The sequence below is a fragment of the Adiantum capillus-veneris genome, chromosome 2, assembly GCF_014529385.1.
Source record: "Adiantum capillus-veneris isolate H3 chromosome 2, ASM1452938v2, whole genome shotgun sequence".
In the NCBI taxonomy this organism is placed as follows: Eukaryota; Viridiplantae; Streptophyta; class Polypodiopsida; order Polypodiales; family Pteridaceae; genus Adiantum; species Adiantum capillus-veneris.
In genome coordinates, this window is record NC_140932.1 from 169,102,248 (window position 1) to 169,116,396 (window position 14,149).

General features: G+C 45.9%; 1 pseudogene across 1 annotated transcript in view; it reads right to left on the reverse strand.

Moving 5' to 3' along the window:
- Positions 1-14,149, reverse strand: part of LOC147464051 (uncharacterized) — a 32,231-nt pseudogene that overhangs the window by 1,303 nt on the left and 16,779 nt on the right. The gene's annotated exons all lie outside the window — the stretch shown is intronic.

The window sequence follows — 14,149 nt, forward strand, 5'->3', positions numbered from 1 at the left end:
TGCAATATGATTGGTCTCTCTACAAGTGTAGCACTTTCACCACTTACTGATCCCACTCTGCCTTCTCTTCTGATGTCAAACAAGGAACTTCTTCACCTTCTTCCTACACTTCCTCAACTCTATCCAACGGCTTCTCCTTACTCCTCATCTACAAAAGCCAATGATCCCATGAGCAAAGCATAGTCCTGTGCATGGGCCATCATCCCTTGTATGCTCGCGACCTTCTACTTCAAGCAATACCTTTCCGACTCCAGAAGCAGACCGCAACAGTATAGCTCCATCTCGAGAGAGACCATCTAAAATGAAGCGAGGGGAAGAAAAGAACTCCAAAACCTCTGGTTGTACAATAAAAGAGCGTCGGTCTTCTTCATCCCTGGGCGCTTCCAAACTGTGAGAGTATGTGCCTCATAAGCAGGTGCCAACCATAGGGCAGGCTGACGCAAACAACTGTTTGAATCCCACCCAAGTACCTGGTGCATGTCCATGAAGCAATAAAGTCAGCCACCACTGCCGCCCATTCCCCTTCGGAAAGAGGTAGCGTTTCTGATTTTGGAAGCTTCCCTGAAGTTGCCTCCTGAGAAAGCTGTGCCAAAGCTTTCGTTTCATCTCAAAAGTCCTAAAAAAGTATCCAACTTTACGTTCTGGCCTCCTTCCTTGAAATCTTTCTATGTCCCCCAAACCGTCAACTAATTGTACATGTTCGGTCTCAAAAGAAGGTCGCCTTCAAGGTTCAGTGGCAAAAGTAGCCCCAAAGGTTGGAGACATAACTCCTTATGCATCCTAGTACTCCCTAATCCCTCATGTGGGATATCCATAAGGGTATCCATGCATCTTGACATACCTCCATACATCCCTCCCATGGGTCTTGGCATCCCTGCTCCATCGGCACCAAACATCCCTGTGTTGTAAGGCCCAGAACCACTCTACCCATGCCATATGGTCCAAAGAGCACCAACACCAGTGTCATATGGTCCATATGCACCTCTACCTGCACCGTAAGGCCCAGAAGCACAGGGAGATGTCGCAAGGTAACTCTTGATCGCCATATCAAAAAACGTTGTATTCCTGTCCACAAAGCCTGCATGTTTGCATGTGCACATATGCATCATCTGCTGTTGCATTTGTTGCTGAATCTCCTCATGTATCTTCCTCTAACTAACAATTGAGTTGGATCCCTTCTTATTGCTGGAATACTTGGATTACCTTCATCTTGGTCTATGACTTGGGGTTTACGAATCCTCTCCATTGCCAATAAAAACGACACCCCAAACTACTACCCATGAAAATCGACCTAATGGTACATTTAGCTATTGTAGAAGACATGGACATAAAGTGGTAGATGTTATTGGAGATGGCATGGTCGTCAAAAGAAGCAGATCGTGATGGCTCACCTCGAACTAGGATAACTTCTAACCTTGCCGCTCCCAATGCCTAGGCCGAGATCTTAGCGCTAGCACTGCCCTTTAGCCTCTTCATTTGCCCCTTTAGCACCTCCTATGTCAGTTCCTTTTGACTTGGAGTGTTGCCGGTTTCTTCTCAACCTAGGCAACCTTTCTCATTTGGTTGGAGTGTTATGCTTCAAAGGGTGGTAGCTCTTCTCCACCTCTCTCCGCCGGCTTCATAAGTAGCCAATGGGTATGATACGCTCATCTTTTGCACTTCCATTATCTACTTCCGCAATTTATTTTGCTATTTGGCCGTTATTTTCAGCTTCAACCTCCACTACGGTCATCTTCACTTGGTGTTGGACGGTCGGTCGTTTTTGAGCACCGGGTCCTTTCTAGCTTGGCGCTCATTTTGGTTCTCTAGATTTGTTAGGACTTTTTTGTTTTGTTTTCGGAGTCGGGTAGGGCATGCCCAACCGCTCCCCTCATACACCAAAAAAATATAGAAGAAGAACGACCAGGACTATGCACCCGGAAACCAAAGGTAGACACTTTTGTCACTAGTTTCCTCTGGACTACGAGAGGCCAGAATTATCTACACTCTTAGGGCCATGACTAATCCCTTGAGAGACCCATTTCGCCAACTTGATTTGGGCGTGACAACAACCAAGTACCTCTGTTCAGAGGCCCAGGTACTACGAGACTTGCTTTGGTCTTCCCTTTGGAGTTGCCTCCTCCAGGTAACTTATCGCTCACCTCACTAAACTGCTTTTGAAACCCGACGGGTTTCCCCCTAGGAAATGCCATACCCGTTGTTAGGTGCAGCGGAATGATTGTTTGCGCTTTGCTCAAGATGAGTGCTCCGAATTGTGCTCAAGGTTCCTTTTGTTCTTATGGAAGGTAGAGCCTTCCGTTCTTAGTGAGAGAATGCTATGATCACAACAAAGTGAATGGACACTGTGCATACAAATGTATGAGACTGAGAGATAGAGAGAGAAGAGAGATATGACACCAAAGACGTAAAACCCTCCTCCAAAGGCCCCACTCTCGTCGGCGAGAGTGGTCTACTTATTGATTGCACAATCTGGTACAAATGGTATGCATGTGACTGATGCAAGTCTAGGCTATGTCGACGATGACGACGGTGATGACAAAATCGACCTAAGGGCTGAAATCTGCAATCTTTCTACTACTGTCCAAAAACGCTATGGGCTGAAATCTGCAAATCTTCTATTTGCTGAATTCTGACTCTATGTCGGTGACAATGTTGATGGCGACGATGCGACGACGACGCGCTGAAAAATGAAAACGCTGATCCTAGGGCTGATTCTGTCGCGATAGATCTGCAAAACGCTGAGGTTGCTGGCAGATGCAAAAACGCTAGGGCTTAAAATGAAGTCAGCTTTGCATGAAAAATCCGCATACATTCGTGCTCATTCATGAGCGAAACGTGCTCAACATACAATATGTCATGCCTAGGAAAAGGGATCACATAAGGACGTTGACTAAAATACAGGAAACGATCATGAATGAAACATTCGAACAATGCGTGCGTATCAATCATGCGAACACAAAATACTTCCTATGATGGTTCTTTGGACCTAGGCTCGGGAGCCAAGATCAGTTCTTCCTGAATGATCGAATCCTCCTGTGGGGGTTCTTTGGACCTCGACTCGAAAGCCAAGATCGGTTCTTCGTGATTGATCAAATCTACAACGAGGTTAGCTTCGCTAGAAAAAGCATCCACAAACACATCATCCTTGTGAACAATCACATCATCTTCATGCAACTCATCATGCTTGTGAGAAATCACATCTTTATCATTCAAATCATCATGCAAATCATGGGCATTCAAATCATCATGCAAATCATGTCTATCATGCTTTGGAGAAGAAGAGACTGAGAGAGTCTCCTTTTCCTGATTCTCTTGCATCTGTGCCTAAACTTGAGAAAAGAGTCGCAAGAACTCTTCCCTCCTTGCTTTGATCACGCGATCAAATTCTGCTTGTCTTGCTTTGTTCGCTGCTTGTCTTTCTGCTTCGTCTTCTGCGTGTCTACGTTCCATTTCTGCTTTTCTTTCTGCGTGTCTGCGTTCCATTTCTGCTTTTCTTTCTTTGCCTTCATGATCAAATTTGGCTTGTCGTTCTTTGGCTTCCAAGCGTGCTTGCTCGCGCTCACGCTCTATGGCTGCCATTCTTGCGGCATTTCTTGCTTTGCATTGTAAATTCCGTTCCATAAACAACAGCTCCAACTCCTCCATTGGAGTTAGTGCAATCGGTGTCGTAGATGGGGAAGGGTCAAAAAAACCTCTTGGTGGGGAAAATTCTTCTTCGCCTCTCTCATGCTCATCACCTCCAAGCGAAGTATCCATTCCGCTTCGAGTGACAATCATTCTGAAGTCGTGGGTTCTTGGGGTCTTGAGGTTCTTAAGTTCACGAGGAACTTGGGTTCTTGGGATTCTTGAGGTTTTCTTTCGCTTGAAAATCACGTTTGAGAAGGATCTTCTCTTCACCCGAGTTCTACTCCTTTCTGCGGGCGCACCCCTTGGCGGCCTTGCGCTCACACCAAGGTTGCTTTTTCCCACCTCACGTCGATTGGCCGGCCGCTAAGTGCACGGTCCGCTCTCAATGAGTGAAAAGAAACACAAGGGGAGGCTAGACAAGCCCTTCTTTCTTGGGATTCCTGTCACTCTTCAACAAAACACGATTAGGAATCGACACGCCCAAGCGAACCTGGGTTCGTGCGACCTCAACAAGCAAAAAAATAAAAATAAATTATGTGGTTCTTGTGGTTCTTTCCTTGAGTGATACAGATAACTGCCAAAGCTCTGATACCAATGTTAGGTGCAGCGGAATGATTGTTTGCGCTTTGCTCAAGATGAGTGCTCCGAACTGTGCTCAAGATTCCTTTTGTTCTTATGGAAGGTAGAGCTTTCCGTTCTTAGTGAGAGAATGCTATGATCACAACAAAGTGAATGGACACTGTGCGTGCAAGTGTATGAGACTGAGAGATAGAGAGAGAAAAGAGATACGACACCAGAGACGTTGTAAAACCCTCCTCCGAAGGCCCCACTCTCATCGGCGAGAGTGGTCTGGTCTACTTATTGATTGCACAATCTGGTACAAATGGTATGCATGTGACTGATGCAAGTCTAGGCTATGTCGATGATGACGACGGTGATGACGAAGTCGACCTAAGGGCTGAAATCTGCAATCTTTCTACTGCTGTCCAAAAACGCTATGGGCTGAAATCTGCAAATCTTCTATCTGCTGAATTCTGACTCTATGTCGCGATAGATCTGCAAAACGCTAAGGTTGCTGGTAGATGCAAAAACGCTAGGGCTGAAAATGGAGTTTCTGTCGCAGGGATTCTGCAGATGCAAAAACGCTAGGATGATCTGCTGTGGTCTTGTCGCCGTGGCTCTGCAAATGCAAAACGCTGGCTGATCTGCGGTGTCTTGTCCAAAAACGCTAGCCAAGATGCTGTGGAGCAAAAATGCTAGAAGCCTTTGGGGTCCTGCTGAGAACGTGCCTGTTGAGCGGTGCTCCTGCTGCCTCTTCTGCCATTTAGTGCTAACTTGGGTTTGCTTATATATTAACTTAGCAAAATTGCCCTACCTACTTTTGTTGGAAAGTCACTTAAAAATAAAAAGTGAAAAATACCAAAAATAGGGAAAATAGGCTAAATGCACTGGAAAATTCCCCTGATTGAATCTGATGGATTCTGAAGGGAATAATGATGATCATGCTGTGTGCAACCAGAGGATATACATCTATACTAAGTCACTGGGCATGCACGGTCTACGAATAGACTCACAAAAATACCAGATCACTTCTAATCTAGACTGACTGGACTGACTGAACCCTGATCATGCTATAGCTTGTCCACGGACACATAGGGTTGGATGTGTCACGTGACACCCGCTTGGAAGGGCGTCGGCTCGCAGGTGGCGTCCGCTGAGGTTGGTGGTGTCTTCCTTTTGCACCTCCCAACCCTTTTTAGGTGAAGTTGACCCCCCCGGGGGGGAATGGCACTTCGGCGCTCTTGTAACTCATTTGGCTTCGCTTGGGGAGAATTACGTCATTTCCCCCGAAAGGGATCGGATTCAAAATAACAGCATAGAAAGGGGAGCATTATCTCCCCATCCACCTATGCAGAGCACCCAAATACCAGGGTATTTTTTTTGTTAGGACTCTAATACCTTTTTCAGTAACTTCTCTCAGCATGTTGTTGAAGAGGGGTGTTAGAATTTTATGTTCACCTTCTAGATGCTCTCACTCTTGCTTGGGGCTTTTCTTATGTGCCCTCAATCCCTTGGTTCATTTACGTTCTTGTTCCATGTAGCGGCACATTACAAAGTTTTTCTACTAGGCAAAGCTCCTCAAGGGGATACGGCACTGAAGCTCAACTATAGTTGGTTCATGGGTCTTTACCTCGAGTCATGCAATGATCGCTAGGTTGTGGCTTGGCCACCCTTTCACTCTCTTGGTAGGGATTCTATGCACATTTAGGGTCTGCATCAAGCATTTTGCCCATTTAATACCTTTTTCACTGTTTTGTGGATTTTCTCTGTTAGGTAATCTAAAGAGGTTCCACTATTTGGACATATTGTATCAATCTGTATCTTGAGTTATCAAGTTGCCGACTTCACACCTCTCTCTCTCTCTCTCTCTCTCTCTCTCTCTCTCTCTCTCTCTCTCTCTCTCTCTCTCTCTCTCTCTCTCTCTCTCGTGCAACACGAAAAAGTAGCTGATCAGAGATGTATATGACTCTATGTACTAGAGATTTAGTGGCATCGAGCACGGTTACTAGAGAGAGAGAGAGGCCTACACACCAGGAGACACATCCACAGACAGATCTCAATCTTCTTTCACCCAGAGAATGAGCAAAGATCAGAGCAGCTAGAGAGGAGGGATACAAGGCATATGTCACCAGCGTGTGACTACTATCTATCCTTTTTGTTGATTTCTTTCTTATTATCTATTTACTTTCACTTTTTGGAAACACCCCTCGAGAAATCTAACTGCCCTGCATTGCATAGCTAGTGTGGAACTGTCCAGAGGGAGTCCAGGCCTAAGGGCAAGAGAGCACTAAGGTTGGACAAGGACTATGGTTAGCCAAAGTGGGGTCATTGACTAGCCAAAGTGGAATCCTTTGCTACAGAGGCTACATTTCAGTTCTGGATGTGGCCGCAGTGTACAAAGAGGGTCAGATGACCTAGAAAGATACAATGGCAGCATCTCCTAAAATTTAGGGAACTGCTATTTTGGGACCTGAAAATGTGTTGACGTCATTACCTCCGGAATGACAAGGGGAACATTTTCTTACTCTGCCGTGAAGTCAACTGGGCAACCGGTTGGGATATTTTTAGACGGCAACCCCGAAACGGGAAAATGCTTATAAATGTGCCAAGTGGCACCTTCTGGTGCACTTTCCTCATGCAAGAGAAGGGGGCGCTGAATTTGAAGAGAAAAGAGCCTCATTTTCAGTTTTGTCACAGGTTAAGAGCTATGGAGTGCTTGCTTTCCCTCTTATGCACAGTGCGGTGCCAGCAGTGATGCCCTGCACGCTATGCACTGCCCTCTCTCTCCCCTTTGGCAGTATGTTATGCCCCTCTAGTGGGCTCTTCATTTGACCAATGTACAGTTGTGTGGGTTCATGCGCGATTGCCGAGGCAAGAGCCTCTTGCACAGGTACTGGATTAGCTAGCGGCTAATCCACCCGCAGGTACAGGTGAATTCGGAGAGGTTTCACGCCAGAAATCTCGTCCGATTCAAAGGGCAAGTAGCCCTACAGGTGCGGGAGCTCGAGGACTTGCTACGGATGCGACCGGCACGCGAAACGGAGCCCGAAACAGTAAATTACAGCCTGCTGTGTATTTTTGCAGGTTTAGGGTTTTGGCCCTAAACGGACCCTAATACCCCCAGAAGGTTCGGGAATGCAAGGGGACCGCTGTACAGGTGATCTGGCGCATTTTCAGGGCTGAAAACAGAGAATTCAGCGTGCTGCAGATTCTCGCCAGGTTTTGCAAAGTGCCCGTATGCGTCGGGAAAGTCAGTCAATGCGTGGGAATACTGATTGTGAAGGGTTCTAGTACAGTTATGCTGCCGAAATCAGGCTGGAACAGTGGAAATTCAGCCGAGTTTGTGCGGGGCAGCTTGTAGGGAACCACAACGTTTATTCCCTCTTTTGAACAATAAAGAAATACCGAAAGGGGCGCCTAAGTTAGGGGCCAATCTGGTGTCCGTCTACTCATACAGGTGCAATCTAACAGCCTGTATCCCTCTGCCCTTTGTTGTGTCTTGAAAAAGTACAGGTAAAATAGACGACTAATAATGGGGGAAAGCTAAATCAAGGTTTAAAGTAAAGTCTACCGCCCTTTTTGGATTGAATAGGCCGGTTTCATGGTTCCATCGACGGGATTAAATCACTTTTTCCCATAGAAGTGAGCCTTGGTCAGTTTTGGGCTTCAAGACACAGGGGATCATAGACCAGACACAGGGAATTGCAATTATGGCTGACAGACCAGATGATGTGAGTGAAGAGGTTTCCTCTTCACAGGGTCAACAAGTGAGTGAAGAGGTTTCCTCTTCACAGGGTCAACAGACACATGAAGTGGGTGAGTCCTCAAGACCACCACAGACAGATGACGATATATTCAGGACCCAGTTGGCTACTGCTGTGGCTATGTTCACACAAGTAATGCAGAATCCGAGGTTTTTAGCCTTTCTGCAACCTCCTGTTCCGTCTCAGCAAGTTGGGTCACTAGATCATATTCAAAAGCCTGTTAAGGCTCGAGCACAGGTGATTCATACCGCAGAGTCAATGGAAACACCTGTACACTTGACGGAGAACATGCAGTCTCCACAACCTATGCCTAAGGTGCAAGAATAGGTGGCTGAGATGCCAGTCTTTCAAGCTGTACCAGTTCAGCCCGCCACTTTTCAGCAGCCTATAGCTGGTTCTAATGGGCAGGGAAGCAACCTACAGGCTATGCAACAGGTCTTCCCACCACCTTCAATACACCCTGGCTATTTTGGAGGTGGATCGGTATTCCAGAGCATGGCTGGTCATGCACCTGGAAATCGGTTTTACACGCCAGGAACAGTGTTTGGGGGTGCTCAAACGATGATGCCTAACCCCATGTACAGTGTCATGGGTATGCAACCAGGGTTTTGAGAGCACTCAAGGCCAATTTGGGATGCCACAAGCAAATTTTGGTATGGCTGGAATTACAAATCAGCAGCCAAATATGGCATTTCCAGGTCAAGTTAATAGCGGCCAAGGAACACAGATGAACCCTAATAGTGTTCCCATGTTTCAGTCACTTCCATATGACAATTTAACACCGCTTGAGAGGCCAACTCCGTACAAAGAAGGTGGCAAAGGTGTGACATTCACGACCTTTACAGGGTTTGATGATAGGAAGAAGGCTCTTTCATTCCTCCAACAGTTTGACAAGGCCTATGCAGGGGGAAACTTTACAGAGGCTTCAAAGGTCCGCAAGGCAGCCACTTTCTTGACAGGGAATGCGGGACAATGGTGGACAACTTTATTGCTTCAAGGGCAAGCTCCGTCCACATGGATTTACTTCAAGCAGATTTTTGCAGCAGCATGGTTATCTGATGATTTCGAAGCAGATGTCATGACAGAATGGCACCAGCTAAATGCTGCCACTTGCAGAAATCTGGATGATTACAATCGGAAGTTTTGGAAAGCTCTACTTCCAGTAACTTCCTATAGGTTTGTGCCATTGACAGAACAGATTGAAAAATATTGTTGTGGCCTACCCAAAGGATTGAGAAAATACTGCACGAAGACAAAAGTCACTACTTTGACGCAGCTCATCGAGGTAGCAAACACTGGCAATGGTTTGCTCAAGGGAGAAGATTGTGAATTTAACACTGGCGTCAAGGCAGGATCAGGCAAGAAAAATTCAGCCAAGAAGCACATTCCCAATGAGGCTCCTAAAGGGACTCAGGAGTCAGCCAACGCAGGGAAAGATAAAGCTTCGGCTGAATCAGAAAAGGGACCAGCGAAGAAATGGAAAAGACGTTTTCCTCGCAAGTCTGAAGAGCAAAAGAAGGTCCTGAGGACAGAGAACGAATGCTTTATATGTGAGCAGCCTGGCCACATTGCTTACTATTGTCCTACAAAGAAAAGGCCAGCTGATTCTGATGACAAGGAAGACAGGAAAGGAAAGAAGCCCATGGCCGGTCTAGTGCCAGATATGGTGGGCGACAAGCCAAATTCAGATGCAAGTGAGCTTTGCAGAGCATGGGGAAAGGTCAGGGATCAAACAGTGCTTATCTTCTTTGATCCAGGTGCCAAAGCCAACTTTATTTCCCCAGAATTGGCTTCAAAGTTGGGAATCAGACCTGAAGAGATGGGGTATACAGCAGAGGCAGGTTTGGCATGTCCTGGCCATACAGAGGCTGTGACACCCATCATTGGAAAGTTGCGTCTACATATCCAGTCCTATGTAGATGCTGAAGAATTTTACATCATGCCACTGGACGGATGTGATGTGTTGTTAGGTATTCCTTGGTTGTTTCGTGTACAGGGAATCATGGATGCCTACAACAAAAAGATCACTGTACAGAGCAGGGGAAAGACTCACATTCTGGATGTAAAGCTTAAAGGGGAGTCTATTCCTACTGTATCAGCTTCTGCTATTACTTCTGTAATGAAAAAGCATCTTTCTGCGTACTTGGTTTTTGCACGTGAAGTGTCAGATTGTGATGAATCAAATTTATCTGTGCTAGATAAAGAAAGGTCAATGTTTTTACAACAGTATAGTGACTGTTTTTTCCGATTCATTACCGTCTCAATTACCGCCAGAGAGACCCGAGGACCATGCGATAGATTTGGTGCCAGGCAGTAGCCCACCAAATAAGCCTCCGTACAGGGTTAGTGCGGCTCAGCAGAAAGAGATAATGGGCCAAGTACAGGAGTTGTTAGAAAAGGGGCTGATTCAGCCCAGTTCATCTCCATTCTGTTCTCCAGTGTTGTTGGTGCAGAAAAAGGATGGCTCATGGCGTATGTGCATCGACTACCGTGCACTGAACAAGAATACCATCAAGAATAGGTTCCCTATACCTAGAATTGATGATATTATGGACAAATTAGGAGGAGCAGCTATGTTTAGCGGATAGATCTAAAGAGTGGGTACCATCAGATCCGCATTAGATCAGAGGATGTGCACAAGACTGCTTTTAGAACAACGTTTGGCCTTTACGAATTTTTAGTGATGCCCTTTGGTCTCACAAATGGTCCTGCTACGTTCAATAGGATGATGGACAGAATTTTCCGTCCACACCAGCAGTTTGTTGGTACATTCTTTGATGACATGATAGTCTACTCAAAGAATGAAGAGGAGCATAGGCATCACTTGGCCATTGTGTTCAAAGAGCTACGCAGTCATAGGTTGTTCATCAATGCAAAGAAAAGTGAGTTTTTTCTGGAAGAGATTCACTTTCTGGGACACATTGTCTCAAAGGATGGTGTCAGAATGGATCCTGCAAAAGTTGAAGCGATCAAGTCATGGCCAAATTTGAAGTCATATCACTAGGAAAGGTATTCTAAGTGATCAAGCAGGCGAGTTGTCACAAACTGGTGACGTGGTACCTCCCTAAGTTGTCCTAACTTATGGCTAAGTGACGAGGGGACCCCTAAGGACACAAGGAACTTAAAGCAAATGGCTGGCATACAGAATCCCACATATAGCGCTGACTGTATGGATCTCCGCAATTCGCGCTGACTGTTCGTACGGCTTGCCGGAAATTGCACTGACAGCTTTTTGCAGACTTTGACGCCAAGTTGATTTTGAACACTAACTCCTTTTGAGTTAGTGCTTTTGGGGCTTTGCTTTTGGGCATCCCTTACCTTCAAATAAGTGGGCAAGGCCTCACTTCTCAGAGCATTTGGACGCAGAGTCTGAGAGTGAGCACCTACCCACTCTCTTGTACTTTGAACACAGATTAATACAAAAAGAAATATGGAAAGGGGGTCTTTGGGACCAATACCTCTTGGCACGGAACTACGCCTGGCCGTGTCGACCTAATTGTGGATTGTAAATTGTCTCGAAGTGATCTCTGTTATGTCGCGGTAGAATCTTGACTTGATGTGTCCAAGTTTGTTACAGTGGTATCAAAGCGCGGCCCATTTCTCTTCTACCGGAAAATCCGATCCTTTACTTGCGGCACTTGTGGATTCCAACAGAAATCAATCGACTTCTTCTGCATCTGCGAATGCGGGAGAAGATCACGGAGAAGATTCTATGAGCAATCAGAGGAAGAGTACGGCCCACCTCGGCCTACTCAGTTCGAGATTGAAGAGATGGGACATCGACAATTGGTTGACGAGGCAACAAAGCAGATGATTAAAATTGCGAAGGATCCAAAATTTGCAAAATTTTGCCCCAACAATCCCTCGCAGAAGTACACACCCAGTGGTGGCAGAAGGCCACAAAGCCACCCATCAAACAGGCACTCAAGAAACCTCCTTCTCCAAGGATGTTTACAAAGCAAGAATTAGAAGAGGTGGTTCACACACAGATTAGCCGACTTTTGGACGCAAACAAAAAATCCAAAAAGCACGATAAAAAGCATAAGAAAGGAATGGACTTCCCGGGTTGTTTGGGTCATCAATCTTCTTTTGCATCGGCGAGAAAGCAGAAGAAGCATGTACGATTTGAAGGACTACCCAGGTTCTTCTTCTTCTGACAGTCCTAGCTCTCCTGACTTGAGCGAAGAAGACAGAAAAGGCAAAAAGCGAAGCAAAAAGCAAAGCTTTGAAAAGGGCAAGAAAAAGGCGAAGAAGCGTAAATTTCGCCCAGTTTTTGACAGTCCTATAGGGGACTCCTCCTCAGACAGTTTGGACTCCGACGATCACATGTTTTATGCAAAGAAGAAGCATTTCCATAAAGCCAACCAATATGACTTCCTCGAAGATAAAAGCAAGAAAGTAAGAGAATTCAAAGAAGGTGGACAATCAATTAAGTTTGACTCTTTTTCTGGATTTCGAGATGCTCCCAAGGGCTTTGGCCTTCATACAGCAGTTTGATATAGCTTTCTCTAGAGGGCATTACTCAGAGCACTCCAAGATTCGGAGGGCTACATCTTTCTTCAAGGGAAATGCTCGAACATGGTGGTCCACCCTTCTATTGAGAAAGGAAGCTCCAGTTAAATGGTTGAAGTTTAAGAGGCTTTTAATTTCTTCTTGGCTGACTCGGGAGTATGAACGAGATATACGAACTGCTTGAAATCATCTTCGAATGACCAAGGGAGATTCTTTGGACGCTTATTGCGATAGATTTCGGAGCTCTTTTCTACCAGCCTCTTCATTTAAGAAGGTCTCGTTCAAAGAACAGATTGAGCGGTTTTGTTGCGAACTTCCTACACAGATCCGAGACTACTGCTTGGAACAAAAGTCAAATTCTATTCAAGAATTGATGGGTCATGCGAAACGGGGTTTTGCCACACATTCGAGCAATCTGACTTACCCCACTGATGAGATCGGAGAACCCAACAGACTTCTAATAATGTAAGTAGAAAGAGGAAGAGTTCCCAAGAAAAGAAAGACAAGGATTCACGACCCCGACTCACTCTTCGAGAGAGGGCCAACTACATCAAAGAGGGGAAGTGTTTTGGATGCGGGGAACATGGGCACGTCTCCACGAAGTGCCCTAAAAAGGCACAGCAAGAACAGAATGAAGACAGGTCAGAGAGTTCAAGAGCAACTGAGGAACATGGTAGAAAAGGCAAGATGAAAGCAGGACTGGTTCCAAATTGCATGGATACTCACCCAAGCACGATTGATGAAAGTAAAGAACTTTGCCGAGCTTGGGGCAAAGTGAAAGATCAAGAAGCTGTCACGAACTGCTGACGTGTCAAAGCCCTGAAGAATGGAGCCAACTTGCAGATGTCGGCCAAGGGGCCTATACCCTAAGAAGAACAAGTAACAGAAGAAGAAGTCCTACCAACTTATGGGGACCCCGTCCGAGGGGGCCCCAAGGGACATAACGGATTAAAATAAAGCAGGACCTACACACAAAGGCTTGCGCATGAGCTGATGACGTGGCAGTTGTACGAACACTGCAGATTTTTTGATGGTTGATAACGTGGCAGACTGTACGGATCTCCACGTTTTGCGCTGACTCTTGACGTGGCAAATGTACGGATTTCCGTGATTTACGATGGCAGCCTTTTGGCATTGCTTTTGAACCAGAAGCTTTTTGAGTTTGAAGGCTTTTCATGTAAACTGCTTTTCATAGGCCAAAGGCCTTTAAATATGTGCTAAGGGCTCATTCTTTGGCATGCCTCCTAGAGAAGGTGCAAAGTCTGGAGTACCGGCTTGTACTGAGTTGATGCGATATAAAGAAATACTGAAAGGGGCGCCAAGGTTTGGGGCCAATACTCTCTGGGGTGGAATTCCGCCACTCCATGTCGCGTGTCATCTCTCTTTTTCAGTTCAGTTGTTATTTGTAGTGCTTAAAGTTGTTCAATCTGTTCTTTTCTATTGGCACACGGTGCCCGTCTTGTGACAACGGTATTAGAGCATCAATCGTGTGCTTCTCTGAAAGCATCCCGGTCCTACCAAAGAGGAGACAAAGAAAACCAAAGACTGATGGAATTTTATTTTAAGTATCTTCGGCCCCCGACCCTGGGCTTATTTATTTGAAGTATCTTCGGCCCTCGACCCCGCACTTATTCACCACTCCTACCCTTCATAAATCGCACATCAGGCGCGCTTCCGTCTTCACC